Raw genomic sequence first — 25,005 nt, forward strand, 5'->3', positions numbered from 1 at the left:
TGTTGCTTCTTCTCCAGTCACTGCAGGCATGTCACTTGTGGCCCTGTCTAAAATCAGTCTGGTATTATTGCTCGACCTTCAATGGAGGCCTGTCCTGCCGCTCTGGCAGAGGTATCTTCTATTCCTCGAAAGTGGCCGGATTCCTTGAGTTGGTCATTCTTGCTTTCCTCCCATTGTTCAGGCTTTTGTGGAGCTTTCACTTTTTAGCTTGGGCTCAGTGCCACCTATTGAGGCCAACGTCATTGGTATAGTGTTTGCAGAGTTGGGTGCATGGTGAAGACTTAAAGATGGCCGGCTTCATTGTAGCACCACTGTTAGTCTTGGCTTCTATATGGTGCTTCGGAGGAACAATTAGCCTCGTCCTATAGGTGTCTCTGGGTGGAGATGCCTCGAAGATGGCTTTAGCACAATTATTTCGGGCTCGTAGCTTCTACTTGAGGGCGCTTTTGTTGCACTATCCGCTTTGCCTCAATCATGGTCCACAATTATGTTCGTCTCATATGTGGCAGTGACACATTGGCGCCACAATTGGTTGTGCCGTAAATGTGTAATGTAAAGATGTCTTGTATAGCTCACCTCTGTTTGTGCATTGCCCTGTAAAGGAGGGGGCGGGATGGTAGAGCGTGTGCCGTGTTTTCGGCACGGCCATTTTACACATTCATTTTAAAAATGCAGTTTTCACCGCGGTCGTTTGGGGTAGGAGATTGGGGACTGCAGGTTGAAATGGTGGCGGCGAAAACAACTGCAGTGAAAACTGCACTGTTAAGTGCAAACGGGTAACGTGACTGCAGCGATAACACATGGAACTATCATTGAATACTAGGTACTCTTTTATATGAAAAATCCCATGTGGCTCTTCATCGGCGATTCCTCATTACTGACGTTCTCGGTCCTGAAGTCTGTCCTTTCTAGTTATGTTTCTATAGGAGATTTGCAGAATTGGAAATCTTCAATTTTGTAACGAAACAAAAGAACACCTTTTAGGATTCCTTTTTTGCAGGCTTGCCCTCTTTCTTTTAAGGTGCTTCGATGCCGGGTTGTAGCATGCCATGATGAGAATAATACAAAGTGAATTTCAGTTTATTGGTGGTTAGCCCCATCATTAGTTTTGGCTCAGAGGTAGCACTTGAGCATCAAAACTGATTTTTGTACCCCGGTGGTGTAGTACATAGTTTGGCTCATTGATCAGGCATTTCCTCCATAATTAGTTTTGGCTCGGAGGAGGTAGGTGGTGCATTTGATCACCACCTGCCACAGCACATCATTTTGGCACCTAAAGGTTGCCACCATCAGCTTTGTCTCCTCTCTGTGCTTTAGCGTGAGTGGCTGCCCTGGGTATTGTTAATAGATATATGGGATGGGGCATGCACCAGATTGTGCTCACTGAAAATTACCAGGGAAGCTGGTGGGGACAGGGAAGCGTGCAGCATTCCACTCCAGTGGTGCTCTTAGCCATTTAGGCTGAATTCCTGGTCTTTATCCCTGAGAGATGGGAGTCGGTCTATGGACAAAAAGCAATATTGTTTGCAGTGCTTGTTAATGGTGGTATAGGGTTTGGATCAGGGGATCTGCTGCCTTTTGGCTGCTCTCCAGAAGTTTTGGACAAAAAAACACCAGCCCCAAACAGCATAGTCTATGGTGCTGGTCATGGGTTCTAGACCAAAGCATCTGGAGAGCTGCAGGTTGCAGCTGTTGGTTTGGATAGATTTCATAACTCTTCCATAGAAGCGTCTTGGATTGCTTGGGCCTATTTATTTTTTATTATGTTTTTTTAATTTATTGATTTAGTTGAATATTCAATGATTCAGCTCTCAATACATACAAAGTAACAAAAACCGAAAAATAAAATATACTTTAACAGAACAAAATATTTCCTATTACAATTGACAAACAAGAGAGCGTACCTAACGTCATATTTCTCCCTCTAAAATACATATTTCATATTAGTACTATTTTTCACCTTCAAAAATATCTAAACATTAAATATCTAACTGCTGCTAAAATCAGTCTGTCGTTGACCTGTAAAAATAATTTCCCATAAGGTTTCTGAAGTGACATCTCTATAATCCTTAAACATTTTGCAAAAACAATTTTCGTTGAGGGAGTAAATGCGGACACAATACCATTTAAATGCTGCAAGGTTTCTACTTCGTTAATTTTCTTGGAAAAATCTACAGCATTTCTCTTGCATCAGCTTCAACCTAGTGCCTTGGATTTCTCCGGTTGGCCACGAGTTAAATTGTAACCTTAAAAACAACATCCTTAACTTAGGTGCAGGAAACGTCATCAAATGTCCTTGGAGCTTATTCATTAGTTTTTTGTAAAAAAGTAAATTGCCTCTTTTAAAAATGTCATGCCTATTGGACTTGTCCCAGGTCAACCTCCAATCATACTGCCACAGCTTGACTTTCGCTCTGTCTGGGTACTCAATTGGGACATTGAGCTCAATATCGACAGCGCTCATTACTTCCAAGAAAGTTTGCTTTCTCCCCTTAAGTGATCGATCTTCGGTAGATGCCAACAAGGCGGCTATCTTCGGCAGCATAGGTCTATGGTTTGAGTCATATAGAACACTTTTTCTATACCAAGTAATGAGCCGTATTTGTACATGATGTCAAGACACAATAGACCCAGCTCAAAACGTATAACTTGTACTGGTACACAAATTGGGAGAGACCACACTTTCCTCCAAAATAGCCCCTCCAATTTCTTCCAGTCGGGTACACAGTCTATTATCTTGGTATCTGTCCCATAGATTATCGTTGGTGTCACGTTTATAGAAAATTACTAGAGGTTTACAAGAACATTTGCCGTACCTTTTATGTATAATGGAAGCCTGGGTGGCCACCAGTGGCGTTTTCCCTCCTAATATCAACGAGGTATGGAATCTCTTTATTACTGTTGTTCATCACCTCTTTGCGTTTTTGGAGCTTAAAACCAAAATGTTGGTTTTCTCCACGCTTAGTCAAATAATTTTCAGTCAAGTACTGCTCCATGGCCATCGATGATATTTGCAGACAGATTGCTGTTTCATCCGTTATGACCAAGTCGTGTGTGTTGGGTAAGAGTTGGTGCAGTCACACTGGGTGAGACGACAAAATACCTATCTCCTTGATATTAGGTAACCCGCCTTTTGGGATCGGTCTGTACTACACAAGTTCGGTAGCTTGACTGAGCAGCCAAGCCTATCTCAAGAGGGGTAAATGTGAGCTGTACAGATGAAATTAGTCAATACAAGTAGCCAAATAACACTTGTACTAAAGGTTTCAGTTATAAATAGTTTAGTTTGTTTGTAAAGCGAGGCCAAACGCTCGGCTAACTGGGCGCTAAAAACCTACGGATCAACAGTAGTTACATATTGTTGCACATACAGAATATAATACATTACAGTAAATGGGACCATGGTCCAAGGTGAGGTACAGTGGGTCGTGACGTGACCAATATACAGTTTGAGTTGCCACTGTCATAACGTATATTTAAGGGGCTAAGACTAGAGTAGTTTACAAAGAGGTTAAATAAGGTGATGGCCATTATTTATTTGGTGGTTATTTATTTAACATAGTTTAAATAAGCATTCTTTCAAAAGGCAATTGATTATAACAATTAAAGTAAACTTTGAAATTACTTTTCAGCAGTAGTCAATCAAGTGGATAATCTTTGCATATGCTTCATACACTTTTGTAAGTTCTGAGTTGCAGAAAGGAATGGTTAAGGGAAGTAAAAAGGTTAGAACAGTTTCTCAAAACATGTGAGGACAACTGAATCCTCCAATGAAGTCTAGATAAGCCTATCCTAGCAGTAACGGTATAGAACAAGCTACAACCTATGAGGGACAAGCAATATCAAAGTCACTGGATTTAGAAGAGTCCCTTGAGGGAGCCAGGAGAGCCAAAGTCATTCGGGCAAAGTCTATGATTCTGATGCACTTCTTGGATAAAAGTCTTGCACAAAGTTAGAGAGTTCAGGAAACAAACTTGTAGGGACGCACGCTGTGATGACTGGGCAAAGGGAGTTGAAATCAACTCAAAGTTAAGCAGGTGAAAGTCTCGAGTGAGGCCATACGACTTAAGGCGGGAAGGTAAGTACCCGCAAGCCTGAAAAAGTACCTTTGGTTAGAAGAAAGGGGTCCAGGTGGATTTCGTCTTGCTAGATCCAAGCACGCCCTGGTTCCCAAGCCTCAGTCATGGGGACATGAGGGAGGACGTCTGGAGGGCTACTGCAGCAGTACTCTGGATCGGTGGCGCCAGCTACAGGTTTTCTTCTAGTCAGCAGCACTTCGCGGTTTCAGCGCTTAGCAAACAGCACTGATGCAGAACAATGAACACTGGTTGGACTTTCCGTGCTCCCTCGGTCCTGCACTCTGGTGAAGGGACTTTGGATCTGGAGGTCTTGCTTCTGGAGGGACCTTAGGAGGCTCCTGGAGCTTTTAGCTGGATTTGTTCCACGGCACTTGACTATGGACACTCAACCCCTGGCATTGGGCTTCTGCAGCAACGGGGAGGCACAGCAAGTCGGGGATGGTGCACAAGAGGAGTTCGTCTCGGGTTAGTTGGTTCCACTAACCCAAGGAGAAGTCGTTCCATCCAGAGCTTCTCAGTTGAGGTGAAAAAGGAGGTCAGCACAGCATCAGGACTTCACCGGGCAATTTCAAGGTCCAGGAGGTTGCAGTGGCTTCTCTTAGTTTCTTTGTCGGATGTTTCTTCCAGTGGTTGACTCTGCCTGTAGTCCCAAGAACCTCTCCTTTTTAAGCAGGTTTCTCCCATTCATACACAGCCTAGGCTGTCAATCACCGAGCAGGGTGGCTGTCCTTTTAGGGCAGCCAGTCAGCCAATTAGTACTAGTTTCATTCAGGCATTCATAGAGACAAAGGACAGGGAAATTTGGTTCTGGACCCTCCCTCAAAGCCTGTCCTTCCAGACACACTGGCGCCAGGGGCAGCTTCAGGGCTGAAGCCGGCCAAATGCAGAAAAAACAAAGGGCTCAAACCTTTCTCAACGCACAGAGTAAAACCCAAGAAAGACCTCACAAACAGAAAATGGCAAAAAAAAGACGGGGGGCCATTTTGACAAAATGGTCCCCCATGGGTGCTGTACTGCAGCTGAATTGTTCAGCCTGCTGTAGAAAGCACAATGGTAGGAAAAATAAAACCACTGCCACCAGCCATTTAAAGTAGTAAGGGTATCGTAAAAATGTTAAAGGATAAAGTAGGATAAGGGGCTACTAGGTAACCCCCCCTCCGTCCCTCCCTCCAGCACTCCACATAAGATGGTGTGTTCTGGACCTACAAAGAGAAAGGTTAAGTAAAGTCAATTTCACTTTACTATTCTTGGGAACTGTAGTTCACCTAAGAAAAGGTATATATACCTCAAGAGAAATCTAAATGATCTCTGTGACACTGCACTGAAGATGCTGTGTGTCACAATACAAAAAGCAGATGCCTATGACAGACTCCAAAAACAGTGAAAACACAAAATCCAAATCAGGGAAAAACACATGAGTGAGAAAAAGGTCCCACTCACTCGAGTTAAAATTAAAAAGTCCTAATTCCCACAGCTGGGGGACTTAAGGTTGAAGGGAATTAGCACAGAAATGTAAATTCTCCCTAACAGTCTGCATAAAAGAGCCACTGCAGTCGCCGATTTCCCAATTTAGGCAGATTTGCAACAATGCTTTCCCAAAAAGTCATGATGTTTGAAATAAAATAATTAAAAAGCACTGGGCCCAATATGCATTCCTGTTTACCCTTTTGCAGTGGGGATTGATCGTGTCAGGAGTCCAGCCCTGTTCAGTCTAATTTGCAGAGAGGTGTCTATATATAAAATTGCACAATAGAAGCCGAAACCTGCAATGGGCATGCTGCCTTTTCCAATTTTAAAAACAATCTCCCTAGAAACGGAGTCAAACACTATCTTAAACTATAAAAGCCATTTCTGATGCTTGTTAATCTGCATAGAATCATATACTGTGCATATAGTCCGACATCTAGTGGTAATCGCATCTTGCTTTCGAGGATCGAAAAGGAACGTTGACATGGGCGTGCTTGTAACACTATCCCTAACGTGATGTGTAGTGTACCCAAAATCCCTTGCTTGTCGAGGTCTCTCAAATTGTTTATTTCCACCCAGCTAGCTGGTTGCCATATGCAGAGCTTGTAAGAGATATATTGCAAAAACATAAAACTTCTTTGTCCGGCGACTGTTGGTCATTTAGTCTTCGACTGCTGCTGTGGACCCCTATGGCAGAGACGTCGACTTTCGGCGACTGGTGCTTCGGTCGACGCTGTCACTGCGTGGCATCGGCCCTCCGGCCAGACCTATACAGTAGGGAGCGTGGGGCCCTGAGGTTTGTGGTTTTTTTTTTTTTTTTTTAAGAATGCATTTTCTTTCCCCTCCCTTTTCCCTTCTTGTCTGGCTGCTGCCCTTTACCTCTACTATGAAGAGGACACCGTTTAAGTTCTGTCCGTCCTGTAATGGAAACTACCCATGGAAGGACACTCACTGAAAGTGGGACACGTGTCTGCCCCGTGATCCTGCAAGTCTTGCCAACTTTTTCGGCTGAAGACGCTAACAGATGGGCGGACGAAGCGTGGGCGGCCTGCGCCATGCAGCAGGCCTAGAGTTCTTCCCCCATCGGCAGAGGTGCCTCGAGTGACTAGGATTCTAGCGGCAGCCATTGCTCCGATGTGGAGGCCATAGACCTTTCCGCTGAACCGTCTGGTTCCCAGTTGCCGGTCCCTGACGAGCAGGCCACCGGTACTGCTATGGGGAGACTACATCCTGGCAACAGGGGCACACCTGCACCACAGAAGGATAAACACACAACCCCATAAGCTACCTCAACGGATACGTCGAGGAAGCAACAGACGCCAAAGGGCCCGCCGAAGTTTTGACAGCACCTACCGATCCTCACAATCGGCCACCCTCCCTGCATCCGTCGTCTCGGCATGCGTCAGGGCATTCCTCCCATAAGGGCGTCCCTGATAAAAAAAATAAAACACCAGAGCATCGACGCACCGTCTAAGAGCGCGTCAGCCCCAAAGGTTTCGGCGGTGCCGGAAACGCCTACAGGCACGTCTAAAGCTCCCTAATCCACCGGAGCTATGCGAGAATCTCACAAACATTATTTCAGCGGTGAATAAGCAGAAAAAGCACATCTCGTCAGAGTATTCAGAAGGGTCGCAGCCCCTCTCTAAGACTGTCTGACAAGGCCCCTCCTTCTGAGGACGCCTTTTCTCCTGGAGAGCCTTTCCCTCCTCCTGACTGCTCTGGTTCATCCCAATGGACCAGAGTGAGGTTTGAGAGCTGTATGAACAAACGTTCAAAGTTTGAAGATTTCTCCGACACATTTTCCACCCCTAAGAGACCTGGGGAGGAGGATTCCTGCACTAGTTTCCCCAAAGTGCAAAACTCTCCAGCAAAACCCCACAGGAAGAGGTTTTTGAATTCTCAGAACCTGAAGAGGTCTATGAGGATCCCTATGACCAACAAGACAATCCCTTTGGGCAGGACACACCTGACCTTTACCCAGATTGGGGCCCGAGATCAGCCTGTATCGGAAGCACCTTAGCTTTTCCCCCACTCCTGACCTAGACGCCATTTTTCTTGATCGTCCCTCCTCGCCACTACAGAGACAAGCTTCACCTGTTTATGACCAAATGGCATTTGATGCAATCCTGAAAAGGGCTGCAGAACATTTCCAGATTGCCAGGCAGGAAGTTGCACAGGATACTGACTTTGTGGAGGACATCCTGAAGGAACAACCACCTGTATGTCAGTTTATACCCCTGCTCCGTTCCATCAAGAAGCGCATCGCACCTTCTTTGCTGTCCCCTTCACTTACAAGGGCCGTCAACCCTTTGGTCAAAAAACTGTTCCGGCCTTCCGGCCCGTTGTACATCCGGTTGCATGCCACTCCAGACTTCATGTAGTTATTACTACCAGGAAGAGGGCTGGGGTGCCATGGTCTACTTCAGAACAGCCTCCCGACAAAGACTGTAAAAAGCTGTGCGCCCTCGGCAAACGCATCACCACTTCAGCTGCATATTCCACGAGGATTGCTAATAACACTACACTTCTGGCAAGCTATAGTGATGTACAGTGGAATTTAGTTTAGGAGGGTCTCCAGGAAGTCCCAGAACCGGCGCGATCATGCCTACTGGCGGTTGTCTCGGAAGGGAAACAGGTGACCCATAACATCCGAAAAAACATGTTGGATGCAGCCGAGACAGCGGGCAGACCCTGGCTCAGTGTACTCTTCTTAAAAGGCACACCTGGCTCAAGAACTCTGGGTTCAAGCCGGAAACCCAGGCCTCACTAATAAACAAACCAGTGGAAGGCACACATTTGTTTGGGAAAGCTGTGGCTGATGCCTTCGAAACAGCAAAAAAAGAGCACGAGAATAAAGTCTTTTAATCAAATCACTGCTTGCCCTTACCAACAACGGGGAGGTAACTCTCGCTGCTCCTTTCGGGGGCAATCTTTTTCCCGTTCCCCACATAACCAGTATGGAACAGGGGGTACATCATGGACCTCTTGACAGGGCACAGCTGGCACCGGTCAATACCAGCATAGGGGTCAGCGAAGAGGCAAAGGCAGGGGTAGGAACTCCACCCCAAGAGGCTCCACGGTCTCTGCTCAGAAATGACTCGCCAGTCCAGGTCCCCTCCCATGCCTCCCTGGTCGGGGGACGTTTAACATCTTTTCGTCACTTTAGACCAGTGGGTGCTCAAGCCCATAGCCCATGGTTATTGTATGGAGTTCCACCAACATCCAGATGCTGATCGCCAGCACACCTGCAGATTCTGCTGGAAGAGTGTTAGGGAGAATTCCCAGAAATGTGTTCATTCCCTTCTACCTTAGACCCCCCAACTCGTTTTGCTGCACTTTAGGACCTTTTATCTCTCATGTAATTTAATGTGATTTATTCTCTGTTTCTTTTGACTTTGGAGTCTGACAAACTCCATAGGCATCATCTTTACATTGTCACACAGCACCTTCAGTGCAGTGGCACAGGGAAATCTCTCAGATTTCCCAAAGGTTTTAAATGCCTTTTCTTGGTGAAACTACTGTTTCCAAGAGCAGTGAACTGAAATTGACTTTACACACATTTTTTTAACTTTCTAGACCCACGATCTTACCATAGGGTGCTGGAGGGGGTACTTAGTATCCCCTTTGTCTAGTTAACATTTTTATGTTACCCTTTCTACAATTAATGGCTGGTGGCAGTGGTTTACTTTTTACTACCATTGTGTTTTTACTGCGGGCTGCGTTCGCAGCCACGGTAAGGCACCTACGGGTGCCCATTTTGTCAAAATTGCCCTGGTTGTCTTTTTTCACCATTCCCTGTTGGGAAGGTCCTTCTTGAGATTTACTCTATGCGCCAAACCAGGTTTGGTCCCTTTGTTCATTTTGTCTTCGGTGGGATTCACGAGTGAAGCCCGCCTCTGGCTCCAGTATGTCTGGCAGGAAGTGAGGGAGGTGCCCGAACCTCACTGTGCTTAATCCCCTTGGGTTACAGGAATGCTCCCAAAGGTGATTGGCCGGCTGGCTGTCCGGCAAGGACAGCCACCATCCTGTGTGATTGACAGCTAGGCTGGAATTAATAGGAGAAACCTGCATAAAAAGCGAGGCTTTTTGGCTTGGAAGGCCGAGTCGACCACTGGACGAAGGAATCCGAAGAAGAACTTGGAAGAGACGCCTGCTGCAACTCCTGGACCGTTGGTTTGCCCGGTGAAGCCCTACTGCTATGCGGAATCTCCGAATTCGCTTCGACTAGAGAAGCCCTGCACAGATGACTTCTCCCTTTGAGTTGGTGGGACCAATCAACTCAAAAGTAAGCCTGTCTGGACATCCTCTCGGAGCTGACTGTACTTCCACTGATGTTGCTGCTGGAACCGAAGTTCCAGGGAGAGTTACACCAGATTGTGTGCGTTGCTTTTAAGTCAGACCCGATTGTTAGGAAGATCCCCCAGACTTCCCTGATGCCGGACTGACCAAGCCTGAGCCACCTCAACAGTGTGCTGGACCCCAGATGCGAGGAAAGTCTGAAGTGGTATCCGAGAACCGCAGTGTTGCTATTTGCTGTCCGACGTGAGGAGCTGAAACACTGAAGAACCGCTGAAACAAAGTTTGCTCATTGCTGCCGCTGACCTTCCCATTGCAGAGCAGGAGTCCCCAGACTTCCTCCATGTTGTCCCCATGACTGAGGCTCAGGAACAACCGGATCTGCAGAGCTGCAAAGGAACAGAAGCCAGCTGGAACCATTTCTTCTAACCAGAGGTACCGTGAAGTCTAAGATAACTTACCTGTTGTTGTGTAGCCTTCCGCTGTCTTACGCTCTCAGTTGAGACCTGTCTTGTTTACCTTGCAGAGTTTCTGAAGCTTCTCCCCTCACATGCCTCCCAGCTTGTGACCCTTCAAGTGTTCTACTTTTCTACAAACATTTCTAAAAACATTGCAAGAATTATTACCTACCCGCAAATATTCAGCTCCCCTTGACAATTAATATTGGCTGTCCTGGCTCCCTGAGAGACTCTTCTTTACCTCTGACTTTGTGCTTTAAACGTTTCCCCAGGAAAGGGTTAAATGACTCTGCTTTGGAAGGTTCTTAAAAGTACTTGCCCGTTTATTAATTATTTGTTAACCTTTGTTTTATTCCTCTAGTCTATCTTTTACACCTAACTCAGTATTGCTCTAAATGTACCAGTGATAAATCAATGTCCACAGTGTCCTAGATATTTAAGTCAGCTGAGGGTGTATGAAGTGTCTGTGTCATCCCCAATGGGTATCAATTGATCTAGAGAAACAGTGTGTTTTGAAGTGTATTATAAATGTTATCTATATGTTGCTCCCTTCTGAAGAAGGCTTATACAACTGACTGTAAAATATTATTGTTTTATCAAGAAATCTTGAGTGTAAGTGTTTATTTGAATAACTGCTACTGTGAAGCTGTGTCACATTACTGCTCACATTGACCCCTCTTGAGAGAAGCCTGGCTGCTCAGCCACACTACCAACCTGTGTAGTTCAGACTTATACCAAAGGTGGGGTCCCTATTGCCAGGAGGTCAAGCTTATTGTAGTGCACCCAAAGGGTACTGCATACAATCTTTCCCTAACAAAGAGGTGTGGATCCTTCAACAAAAGTGCACCATAGAAGTCGTCCCCATTCATCAGGTAAACAAGGGTATTTATTCAGTGTACTTCCTTGTACCAAAAAAGGATCTCACCATGCACCCTGTGTTAGACTTGCATCCAGCGAACAAATTTGTCAAGCCACAAAAGTTCAGAATGACAACATTGCAGGAAGTAATCCCACTCTTGACACAGGCGGACTACAGGTCCACATTGGATATGAAAGATGCATACTTTCATATTTCAATGTTGCTAGCGCACATAAAGTACCTAAGGTTCATGATGGAGGACAAGCACTATCAGTTCAAGGTCCTTCCCTTTGGCATTGCCTCAGCCTCAAGGGTGTTTACGAATGTACTAGCCAGCTTACCTGCGCAGGCAGTCCATTCCGGTCTATCCTTACCTTCGATGACCGGCTAATTACAGGTGATTCGTACGGAACATGCCTTTCAAATACCCAGAAGACAGTAGATCTCCTCTTTTGTCTGGGATTCTCGATCAACGAGAAATAGTCCAGCCTAGGCCCCAGCCATGTCCAGCAATTTCTGGCGGCTCTAATTCGGACCAAAGAGGGGCTCTTCTTTCCCTCCAACGAGAGGGTTAAAAAAATGCTGTTCCAGATCCCTCATTATGTAGCCAATCGCGAGGTGACCGTACACAAAGCCATGCGACTGTTACAGATGATGGCCGCCTGCATTTATCTAGTCCCACACGCATGTTTGCGCATGCGCACCATGCAAGACTGGCTCTAGAGCCAATGGTGTCAGGCAGCGGACAATGGGAAGATCTAATGGTTGTCTCGGCAGCCCTCATTTTCTCTCTGCAGTGGTGGTCAAGGGAAAACCTTTGCTTAACTCTTTCGATGGTCGCGGCACTACCTTAACCTCCTTAGACCGCTGAGGATCAACTCTCCCAGGCATTGCTGTTTTTAGAGTAGAAGCATAAGACATTAGGACAAAAACAAAAAATTAAGGTAAAGTTAGATTGTCACTGCGTCAAGATAAGTGGTCCTTCACTGTATAGCACAACAGCCAATAGCACTCAGCAGTGCACTCCGTTGGTGTGGCCGGCCGAATTTGTAGCGAATTGGCAACAAGTGGGCGGGGCTAAATACATCAATTAGTTTAGTTTTTCACTAAAGTTAGTTTACAAAGTTATAAAAGAGAGAGAAAAAAATAGGGATGCGTTAGATGGTTATTCCCGCAGCCTCAGGTCTATGATGGTTCCCGTTTGTGTCCCTCGTTGGATACCTCTTCACTGGTAATTCACGATTCAGTCCAACAAAGTCCACAGCGGGTCACAGGTAGCCAACAGCACTCCGTTGGACCTTAACAGCTGTGGTATTTTAAAGCTACAATTACAACTCCGTTAGGCCAACATCTGTTGGTAAATGTTAAATATTTTATGAAATATTTTAACAAAACTGAGGCTTGATGGCAGTAAGGTTTGAAATTTATCATAACTACTGGCCTGTGGTCTCGTGCAGAAGGGGGTATGTCCTGGCAATTCAGGCTGAGCTGCCTATTTTGGTGTGGGGCCAAGCCTGGTTTGCATATGGTAATTCCCTTTCTGAAATGGCATTGAATGTTGAAAAATAATAGTGTAAAGGGTTGTCCAGAACTTTATCAGTCGTCGATTAACTCAATACGTACTGAGCTTGCTGTGCCTAGAGGCCCAGGCTACACCTTACTGATGATGGCCAATGTGGCTGAAACATTTCTGGCATTACTTTTGGTCTCCTGCAGTAGGGCTGTCTTCTAGCTGATTCGGCGGGACTACCACCATTTGGGGTGGGACGAAGCCTGATTAGCATGCCTTTTTTTTTTTCTTCCCTTTTGTAATTTCATGGTCGGCTGAAAAAAGATGGGGTGCTCTTATTACCCGGAGCAATGCCAGTGTTTTTTTTTTATTAATTGAAAACCTTACAGCCATCAGTCTTCCTTGTTTCATTAAATACTTATGCACTTGGTAAGGGTGCAGGATCACAATTTGATACATGTTAAGGTTCGTTCCACGTCAGATCTACTCAAGTGGATTTGAGTGTGAAATAGAAGATTTATTTTCCATCAGGTTGTAGTTATGGGATGCACTTCTGTCCATGTAGCAGTAAGAGTCAATTTGAGTAACATTCCAAGTCTTTGGCCCGTTTGTCAGAGAATCGGTCTTCCTTGTTCTGTAATATCAGGGTGACTTTTTCAATTTAAACACAATTCCTTACACGTCCATCTAAACCTTAAGCTTAAGCAAAATACATCATTAATAATGATTGGGGGCATTGTTTGCAGAGTTAGTTGGGTTGTATTAGTTGGGACGCGTATCTCTTTTTTAGTGCCAGATGGCCACTGTTATTCTGTCGGGATAGGGGATGTAGAATGTATCTTCGTTTTTTGGTAGATCTCGAAGCAGCCTTTGATCCAGTAACCACAATGCTGTTATCCATTCTGTCCAAAGGCATGGGAATGGGGGAGGGATCTTGGATGGTACAAGCCCTTCCTTTCAAACCAGATAATATTTTTTCAGGCTTTAATTCTCCACAATCCTCCACCTGAGGTCTGTGGGGTTCAAGGGCCGTTTGATATAATATTTCATTCTCTTGAGCATTTTATGGGAGTAGCTTAATTCATTATTAGCTGGTATGTTGTCTTTCTGTAAGAGGTATTTACATATGTTATTCTGATTGGAGCTTGTACTCACCTAGGGTTGTGCTTAGGCCAAAGAGAGGGAATGGGGGCAGAGCAGTCTGGTACGGAGGAAATAAAACCGCATGGTGTGTGTTCTTGTGTATGGCTTTGACCTGCCCAAAGTAGGAAAAGCTCTGGAATATAGACTGGGGAACTTGGGGGAAGAGCAGAATATGACAGAATAAAAAAAGATTGCGACGTTGTTAGAGAATCATCGGGATATGATGGTGAAAGGAACCAATGTATGCCTTCCTAGCACCGATTCATGCTGCCTTGCTAATCTCGTGCAGCTCACCTCCCACACCTTGCATCAAGTGTGTGCTCATTTTTTAGACCAGTGTCCTAAATCTTGCAATCTAAATGTTTGATTACAATGCTCGCTCTCCCAGACTCTCTCCATGCTGTTTGATCTGGGGAGAACTCCACTCCCTCGCCTCTTTCCCTTTCTGCCAAACCTTATAAATCTTACTAGTTAATGACCAGCTGAGATTCTCGATTGTGCCATTTTCTCTAGGCCTCAACCACAAGTCCTTCATGGCATCACCTGATTCAGAACATTTTGTTTGCCCATTTCTTTCTGTGATCAGGGGTGATGGTCAAATCCCTCCTTGTCTATTTGGGGCTAACCACCTCATACCACCTCTGTTTCACTGCAACCGCAACAAACTTTGATTTTGTTTAGAAAGTGAATGTAGACATTGTGCCTTTACGAGAGATCCGTGCCCATGGTGCACGCTTCTCATTATTGTGAATTTGGACTGCGTGCACTCGCAAATACGAAATTGTATTCTCCACATGTAAAAGTATTAGGTCATTACAGAGAGAGGGCCTTCAGATAGTGAGATTTGGTTGTTCATGCAATGGCATAGCCAATACCTCTGTCTAAACATGGGATGTCCCGTGACAACAGCAGACGAACTACAATATTTTTTGCACAGTAGGACTCATTAAAACGGAGCTAAGCCTATGTGTATTCCTGTAGAGTTCTCCGCTCCCCACCCCAGGTCCACCAGCACCGTGCACCACAGTATTTTTCTTCTGATGCTAATGTTTGGATGTTTCTTTCCCAGCTAGTGTTGCTCTGAAATGATCGGTCTTTGACTACCACACATTGGCCACCAGCCCTCTAGCCTTTTCATTTTGTTGCATTGACAAAGGACTCCAGTGGGTTACAGTGCCTACCGCGCTTGGGTACACAGGGTTCAGTGTGCAGTAGGGTGTTAACCTTTGGCAGGTGGGCTGTTAGTGAGATTTGTCATTGTTATACTTCATCCCCTCTCCTAGTGAGACCCCTAGAACTATTTGCTTGACTTCTGTGCCTTTTTCTGAAATCCTGAATGAGTGGAGCCTTTTTCCACTCATTCTTTCTTATGGGCTCTATCATTTGGAACTCTTTTCTTTGTATTTGACCTGTCCTTTGCAGTCTATTTTTTTCAATAACTCTTAAAGGCATCTGTATTTTACTATTGCAGCACACAGCGCCTTATGGGCATTGTTGCTGGGGATCCTTAGCGTCCTCCTTTGAGATTCTTGTCTTTATCCTAGAGTAACTAGTAAGGATAGAGAAAATACTTGGTATCTCTCATAAAACTTTATAGCCGGAGAGACTAGCACACACCACCTTATGTGGAGTGCCAAGGGGATAACGAGTAGCCCTCTTCTCTCTGCTCCTTTGACCTTCTAGTCACATAAGACCGCTTCCTAATTATGGCCAGTGGCAGTGGATGTGTCCGGCCTACTATTGTGGGATTTCTCTACCGCAGGCTATGTCCATAGCCTCGGTAGTGCACAGGAGGGGCACCCAAGTGCCAACTTGGGGCCTTCCATCTTTTTTCGCCATTACTAGCATGGTTGTTCTGTGTCAGCCCCTCTACCCTTCTGGGGGTGGGAGGCCTGTGTGTGTATTGCCTTTGGCGGGAACCCTTGGGTGTCCCCGACTAAGCCTCAGTGTGTCTGGGCAGGCAGGAAGTGGGGGAGGAGTTTTCACTAGGGTTGCGTTTTTGACTTAAAAAGCCTTGCTGTGCAAAGAAACAGCCTTTGTAACCTTAAGCCCTGCTTGTATCACGCTAACCAACTGTTTTCCTTCCTATAAGTCATTATCTTATGTGGTTTTGCTAACTAAATACAAATACCATATTGGGTTGTGTGTGCGCGAGTGCGTGTTATTACCGATAATACGGTAGAACTGTCAGTGTCAAATGCTGTAACTGAAAGTAACTAAAAACTAAGCAGTGGCCTTTGAAAGGTATTCTAAAGTGTTTTGGTTTAATGTGCTAAGTATTTAAAAGTGATTTGTGTGTGTATATATAATAAATCTATAATCTAAAATACTTTTATTGAGTAAGGGTTAATTTGAATTTTATACTTGTTCTTTTAAAATGCGTTCACTACAAGGGGCTGCCATTTTGAATATGAGGTATTCAAAATTGCAATATCGCTGGGAAAATAAAGATGGTGCATGGTAATGCACTGGAAAAAGTTGTAAAACCAGGCTCACTACCAGCCCATCCTAGGCACATCACAAAGGCATAACAAAGGTTACCAGAAAAAGGGGCACAAAGCACCTGTGAACCCTCCACTGAAAGTGGTGAGCGATACAAAATAAAAACAAAAGGAAACATGACTCGGAGAAACAGTCTCCCTGTACTGGCAGCCCTAGGGACTGACCGGTGCCCCAAAATAAATGAGTACGTCAAGCTAAAAAGACTACTTATCTCAAGTCAATCAGTATTCCATGACAGACGCATATACTGGGCGTCCCATTAAAATTTACAAACAAACATTTCCCTTAAATCACCTAATAAGGATGCTAGCTGTGAGCCAGTCCACGTCTCTACCCTCCTCCCCTGGCGATCTGATCCTCAGATGAGGTTGCCTTTGCGACTTCCATGTCACACTGCCGCCAAGCGCTGTTGATTTCTACTGTAGTGCTTAGATTTTTTTACTGGCAGCCCACTGAATTTTGGTGTGACATCAAGGGAAGCACTGATTACAATCCCTATGGGGGTCAACCCAGGATAATCAGAAGTTGCACTCTGGGCAGAACTAAACATGTTTTCTCCATTTTGTACACGTGGCGCTGGGGGAGTTTGAGACCAGTAGTACAGACATTCCCAATTGAACCTGCCCTGCTGTGCCCAGGGCTGGGAGTCCGCCCATGGCCTCAAGAGACTGTGTTGTGAATCAGTGCCGTGAAATGGTGGCCTCTTGTGGTGCTTCGCTGCCATGTCTCCCTTCAGTGTCACAGGCCTCCACACCTATTCAGTTTTCCAGTTGCGCTCTCATGGCTGTATCCGTGGTGGGGGGAAAAAAGAAATCTAAGGACGTAGGGACTACATGGCCCTGTGGGTACCTACCCAGGTAAAGTAGGGGTAGTCTGAAATAACACCCCTCTAGACACTTACTTTTACTTTTGAATTAAACAAATTGAAATACCTGGGACATACCACTAAATGGCAGAATATGTATAGAACCCGGAAATGTCAGAGCTTTTAAATTGTGCGCATCGCCATCATGGTGGTTTTACAGTACCTGGATTGTCCAGAAAGTGACAGATTGTGCCCTCATCGGGGGTAATCAGACCGTGGTTGTTGGAGGAAAGGATGGAGGGAGGAGGTGAGGGACAAGAAAAGTAATAAAAGAAACCTAGAGTAACAACTGAAATGATATGACGAGAGGGGGGCAGACAGGGTGACTGATTGTTTAAGGGGCGCACAAATAGCCATTGGATCCTTTTAGTGCAAATTGATCAAATATGGATCTCTTCCAGATTTATAGTCTTGCAAACCTATTAGGAAACCGCTCTGATCCCTTAGCCTCTTCTCACTTAGGTAAACTGTATTTCGTAACAAGCTTCCAAAAACACAAAGTAGCCCATGTAGGGGAGTTTTCCTAAAGTTCCACTTGGAGGTAAGACTTTAGTAAGCAATCCCAGTGGTTTGTAGAGCCCCCAGCTCTTAGTATCAGTCTGTACTACTCAGAGACTTGGTAGAGTGGCAGAGCAGTGAGGCTTATTTTAAGAGGAAGATGTGAGCTGTTGGTAAGTACACTGAACCCAGTTAGTAATGCACATCAAAGAAACACTTACACATAGATTTAAATTAAAATAGATTTGTTATATTTACACAAGTCACTATTAAATACTTAACACAATAAACCAACACAGATGGGTATACTTTTCAATACTTTCAAAAGGCCACTTCTTAGTTGGTAGTTGCTGAACGCTTGCAATTGTTACAGGAGTTTGACAGGTCTACCGTATTGGTAATGACGTGCACCCACAAAGTAATAGAGTAATTTAATTAAGTTGGCATACACATATAAGATGGTGATTTTTGGGAACGAGAACAGCTGGTTAGTATTATCCTAGCAGAGCATCTGGTTCTAGAGGAGGCTTCTATGCACAGCAAGTCTATTCAAGTCCAAAACGCAACCCTAGCTAAAGGGCAGTTCGGAGAGGCTTAAAGTCTTGAAAAGCAGCAGAAGTCAAAGGTTGCTGTGGATACTTTCTAGTCTATAGGAAAAAAGATACAAGAAGGCTTGACCAACGTTGAGACCCTGTTAAAGGACTTGCTAAAGGGACACAAGCAGCAGATTGAGTCGGAGGTAAGAGGGGGTTGCCCTGGAAACCTCTTGTGCACTCCAATACTCTGGAGCAACTTTCTTGGGTTCCTTGGTCTGGTGATGAAAGACAGAACAATGAATGCGATTCCTCAGCAGCAGTCTCTAGGGAGGACCTCTGTCTTGGATTTCAGCAACTGCTCTGGTCACTCTGCGGTTTTGGCACCTTTTCTGCAGCAGCAACAAAGGGCGCGATTCGCCCTGTCAATTTTCTTTGGTGCCTAACGTCCTGTACTCTGGTGAGGGGACTAGGACGTGTCAGATTGTGTCTCTGGAGGTTCACCTGGAGCTCAGAAAAGACTTGGACGGATTTAGCCTTTCCACAATGATGCACTTGAGTTGGTGGTCCTCTGGTATTCGGGCTCCGCAGCTTTGGAAAGTCACTGGACCGCAGGAGATGGCTCTGATTAAAATTCATCTTGGGACTGGTTGTTCCCACCAGTCAAAGGGAAGGAGGCGTCCTCGTTGGATTTCCTCTGTCGCACAGAAAACTGGGTCAGGACAGCAGTGGTGTTTAACAGTGTTGTAAAGGGTCTGAAGGCGTCTCTGGTCGTCGTCTTTTTCGGTTACTTCAGCTTCCAGTGGTCGACTTGTCTTTCACCTCAGGAACCTTGCATTTCATACAGTTTCAGCACACACTCCTCTGCAATCTCTCTCAGCAGTTTACAGAAAGTGTCCGGGTGGCTGTCAAATCAGGAAAGCCAGACCCCCAGGGGGAGCGGGTTCCATTCAGGCACTCAGGCCGTCAAAGGGCAGGGGAGTGAAACTACTTGGGAGGGATAGCTCAGGGGGGTAACGTGCTTGACTTGGAAGCAAGACGACACGGAGCAACACAGGTTCCATCCCCGGGTCCGCGCTTAGAAACCTCTGGGTATTAAGAGTGTTATAAATAACCTATTGTATCATATATGTTTGTCATCAAGGAACTTTTTCGAATTAATCCTTTCTAATCCATGCTTTGTTAGTGTTCACAGATGAATACAATAGCTATAAGTAAAAGATCAACCAATGTATCTCAAACATTAAGAAACCACATGAGTGGTCTTTAGGGTGTGCAGCCCACACCGATGGCTATTGAGCCTAGGTCTTTATTCTACTACCATTACTTACATGCCCAGCACGGAGGCATGATACAGTGGGTTGCACCCCACTCCGTAACTAAAAACAACTGAAGAATCGTTTTACGTTACCAATATAGTGGTGCCCGCTCATCCCCTCCTACCATAAGCCCTCATGAATGACCTGTCCATCAGTGGCCGTTGGCCTCCGTCGGAATCCAGACTTCACATAAACCTTTAGAGCTGAGAGCAATTAGACTAGCGCTGATGATTCTTTTGGGCTTCTGCCATTCCCTTGGACCTTATCGTGCCCCGTAGCAGCTCAATTCCCTGCTTATATCATGTAAGGGTACCTAGCAGCCTTTCCGTGTCTCCCTCTGACGAATCCTCCCACCAGACTATCCACCGTAGTTGAGCTGACATAAAAAATAATTCACAGTCCGGAAGGGATAACCCACCCTCCTGACGAGAACATCTGAGCATCTCGAGAGCTGCTCTCCACCTACATGAGCCCCACAATAGTTCCCTATTTTTGTGTGTCTCACCTTGAAGAATAACTTCTTGATCAAGTATGGGATATTTACAAAATTATAGAATAACCTATGTAGGCGGTAGGATCAGCATGACAAAGGTCTTTTTGACTTCCATCCAGGGATATACAAACTATCCGTTCCAATCTACCTCAAAAAGCATAGATCCCGGTAGAAGGAAGGATTGAAAAACGCCTTCAGTGGGAAAACATCACGCAGGAGGATTGGGCCTTCAATATCATGTGTCTAGGTTACTCTATGGCCCTTCCTACTACACCTTCCTTCATGGCCTCAGAAATGTGCTAATTCCTCTCTACCTTATAGATCCCCAGCAGCCTTGCTGGTTTTTGAGGACTTGAATTTTTAGCCGGTAGAGAGTGAGACCCTTTTTCCCCAGTCTCTCATGTATTTTAATGTGATTTTAAACTGTTTCTTTTGGTTTTGGAGTCTGACAAACTCCATAGGCATCATCTTTTTACATTGTATCGCACAGCACCTTCAGTGCAGTGGCACAGGGAAGTCTCTTAGATTTCCCAAGGTTTAAATACCTTCTTTTGGATAAACTACTGTTTCCAAGAACGGTGAAGTGAAGTTGACTTCACTTAACTTACATTGTAACTTTCTAGACCCAGCACACACTATCTTACAATAGTGTGCTGGAGGGGATACTTAGTATCCCCTTTGTCTAGCTTAACATTGTTATGTTACCCTTTCATAGATGAATGGCTGGTCTGGTGGCAGTGGTTTACTTTTAGCTACCGTGGTGTGCATTTACCGCGGGCTGCGGTCACAGATGCAGTAAAGTACCCAAGGATGCAGTTTTTGTCAAAATGGCCCTGGTCGTCTTTGTTCACCTTTCTTTGTGGAAAGGTCCTTCTTGAGATTTACTGTGCCTTGCCAAACCAGGTTTGGTCCCTTTGTTCATTTTGTCTTTGTCGGGATTCACAAGTGAAGCCCGCCTATGGCTCCAGGGTGCCTGACGAGGGAGGGCCCGAAAACTCCCTGTGCTTAGTCTCCTCTGAGACAGGAATGCACTCTTAGGTGATTGGCCGGCTGGCTGGCTGTCTGGCTGGGTGACTGACAGCTAGGGACCAATCAACTCCAAAGTAAGCCCCCTGGACAACCTCTCAAAGCTGGTTGAATTTCCACTGCAGTCGCTGCTGGAACCGAATAGCCAGGGAGAGGAACACCAGATCGTGCGTGTGTGTGTGTGTGTGTGTTACTTTTAAGCTGGTCAAGAGCTCCAGGAAGATCCTCTGGACTCCCAGGAAGCAGGACTGACCGAGACTGACCCACCTCAACAGAGTACTGGACCCCAGATGCAAGGAAAGCCCATCTCAACAGCCAGGAACCGCAGTGTTGCTATTTGCGGTGAAACACTGAAGTGCCACTTGTTTGAAGATTGCTGCTTGTGGTCGGTGACCGTCCCATTGCAGAGCAGGAGTCCCCAGAAGTCCTCCATCTTGTCCCCACGACTGAGGCACAGGAACACCAGTATCTGCAGAGCTGCATAGGAACAGAAGCCATCTGCTGCACTTTTCTTCAACCTAAAGGTACTGTACAGCCTAAGAGAACTTGCCTCTTGTTGTGTAACCTCACTTGTCCTCGTTGGAGACTTGGTTGCATCTGTAGAGCTACTAACAGCGTCTTTACCTCACAAGCCTAATCAGCTTGTGGCCCTACTTTGATTTCTTCTATTCTACAAAGACTTTTAAAACATTGTGCAAGACTTTATACTCACCTGCGAGAAGTGCTTCAGTTCACCTTGAGTTTTGCTAACTTAACATTGGCTGGCCTGGCTCCCTGAATGACTCTTCTCTCCTCTGCTTATGTGTTGGCTTCCTTCCAGGAAGGGGTTACTTTTAATTGGGGTGTTATTCTGAAAGTACTTACCTGCTTAAGAATAATTGTGTGAATACTTGACTTATTCTGAAACCTCTTTACTTTGACACCCCTCTCTATAATATTCTAAATGCAACAGTGATATATTAATGTCCCAGCACCCTAGCTATTGAAATCATCTGAGGGTGTAGGTAGTGTCTGTGGGCCATCCCAAAAGGGTATTTGCTGATTTAGGAAACTAAGAGTGTAGATTTTTAAGTGTATTTGTGTTGCTTTATATTGCTCCCTTCTGAAGAAGGCTTACTCTAACTGACTGTTAAATAAATTGTCAAGAAACCTTGTGTGTAAGAGTTTATTTGAATACTTGTCACTGTGAATCTCTGTTTAACTCCCCTACAGCTCACATTGACCCCTCTTGAGATGAGCCTCGCTGCTCAACACACTACCAACCTGTGTAGTACAGACTTGTACCAAAGGTTGGGTTCCCATTGCCAGGCAGTCAGGGTTGTTGTAGTGCACCCAAAGGGTACTGCATGCAATCTTGCCTAACAGCCACATTTCCAGAAGTCATCACTGGAGCTTCAGATTCAAAAATTGCACTCTTCGGGGGCAATAGAATTGCTTCCAGAAAAAGAAATTGGTCTAGGATTTTACTCCTGGGATTTTAAAGTTCCAAAAATGAATGGTGGAATAAGATCAATCTTAGATCTTTCTGATTTTGTCCATTTTCTCTAAGGGATTGCATTTTGCATGGTAACAATTCCTCAGCACTCCAACACAATGTTTGGATGCCGTTTAAAAACCTTGAAGATACTTATTTTCACATGCCCGTATTGAAGATGCTTATTTTAACATGCCTGTATTGCAGGATCCCCTTCAGTACCTGAGATTTACTATATGAATAGTGCATTACCAGTATACATGATTCAGCTCCCAGAACCTTCATCAAGGTTTTGGACACAATGGCAGCCCACCTGCAGTTGAAAAAAGTACATCTTTACCCATACCTATATGATTGGCTGATAAAGGCACAATCTCCGGAAGAGGTGTTGCAAAAGGTACAATTGACATGTGACACACTGTTCGAGCTGGGGTTTTCGATAAATGTGGCCAAATCAAAATGACTTCCATCTTGGAGGATTCAGTTCATATTGGCAGTAAATGATTCTACTCTAAGGAAACCCTTCCCTCCTGTAGACAGGGTTTTGGCAATACAACCAGTAATCTGTCTTCAATGCTCGTCAAGCGCTGTCACCCTGGTGGTACCAAAGACTGCTAGGTCTGATGGCATCTTGAAATCATCTACTCCCATATGCGAGACTTCGGTGGAGAACCATTCAGTGCTCCATTTAAGTTCTGGAGGTTGGAGTATTTTAATCCCTGTTTTTTAAGTTTTTTTTTTTTTTTTTTAAATTTTATTTTATTTTGAGAATAAACAATACAAACCAAACTTGCAGCATTAATTACAATAGACTCGTAAACATCAATTAACACACGTTACTGCACCCCAATCCCCCCCCCCTTGCTCAAGAGCTTATCAACATTTCGGTTCTGTATCCACTACGTGTGGCTGGGTATCGCTTCCTTCCGAAGCTGCAGGGTCCACTACCGTGCCAAACAGTCCTGTAATTCACATCCTCCAAGCCGCCAGGTTACCTACATCTTCCTCCCCGCAATTGCTACATGCCTCCTGCCACACCATGGTTTCAGCCTCCGCCCATTTTTGCAAGTCCCGCCACCATACCTCTATCCGTGGCTTGTGGCATTGCTTCCAGCTCATGGCTATCCTTCTTTAAGCAAGCACATACGCCAGGTCCCTCAGTTTCCCAAGATGTTTAGTGTTCCGTGGTCTGGGAAACCCTCCCAACAGGCAGGCCCAGGCCGTATCTATGTGTAGCGGGACCCCTTTGTCTGCTAGTTTCCGTGCCACTTCCCCCCAAAATGCTTCAATCACTGGGCAAGACCAGAACATGTGTGTCATATCTGCGTCTTCCTCATCGCATTTCGGACATGCTTGTCTTCCTGCGTTCGCAAACTTGGATATTCTTTTCGGGGTCATATAGGCTCTATGTGTAATGTATTGTTGTATTTGCTGCAATCTAGCATTCCTGGACACTTTCCACTTTCTTATGGTATCCCATGGCCCGTTCCCACATCCCATCGGTCAACTGCGCCCCCACCTCCGCTTCCCAGTCCAACCTCAAGTCCATCAGGTCCTTCCCCACCCGGGTCATCACCACCTCGTATAGTCTAGAGATCTCGTGCCCTCCCTCCGATATGTCATATCGTTCCAATTAGAGCGTCTGGTTCTTCCGCCAGCACAGTCTCCGCCCAGGTTTTACGGATAGTCTGCACCAGCCTAAAATACGTAACATATTGGCCCCCATGCAACCCTGTCTCTTCTCCTAGGACTTCGAATTCTTTAATAGCCCCTTCTTGCCATATATCTCCCAATGTGGCCAGCCCAACCGATTCCCAATAGGTCCTGATTATCATCCTAAACTGGCTGTCTCCCTTAGTTAAGGCAACTAGCGGCACCTGTGGGGAACACTGGTACGGGCTCTCCATCAATTGGCATGCTCTGTGCCACATCTTCCACCCAAGCAACAGCATACTCGGGCATTCATTCAGTTCAAGTCTAGGAACCCAGATGATCTCTTTTAGGTAAAACGGGGCGCAGTCCTGCCCAACCAGCCTAGATTCAGGAGTTTCTTCATCAGAAAGCCATTTAGTTACATATTGCAATTGGCTGGCTACATAATAGGCCTCAAAGTTCGGCAGCTTGATGCCCCCTCTATCATGGAAGTTCTGTAGCTTCCATAGCGCCACTCTATTGCGGGTGCCGTGCCACAGGAAGTCCCTGCACACGCTGTTAAGTTTGGCAAAGAACTTCTTGGGTATCAGGTGTGGTATATTACTGAAAAAGTGCAACAGCCTAGGCAGGACCACCATCTTGAGCATCGCCCCCCGCCCCATCATCGCCAGCAGCAGCTTCTCCCAAAACTTCATATTTGTGCGGATTTTCTTCACAACCACCTCGGTATTGTGCAAGTGTTCCCCCTCCACAGTATGATATACATCTATTCCGAGGTAGCGGAAAGAATCAGCTGCCCAAGGCACGGACAACACTGGCAATCGTTCCAG

General features: G+C 45.5%; 1 protein-coding gene across 3 annotated transcripts in view; it reads left to right on the forward strand.

The window, feature by feature from the left end:
- Positions 1-25,005, forward strand: part of BIN3 (bridging integrator 3) — a 381,110-nt gene that overhangs the window by 199,116 nt on the left and 156,989 nt on the right. The window lies entirely within an intron of this gene.

The sequence above is a fragment of the Ambystoma mexicanum genome, chromosome 10 (assembly GCF_040938575.1).
Source record: "Ambystoma mexicanum isolate Mex_15411 chromosome 10, UKY_AmexF1_1, whole genome shotgun sequence".
NCBI lineage: Eukaryota > Metazoa > Chordata > Amphibia > Caudata > Ambystomatidae > Ambystoma > Ambystoma mexicanum.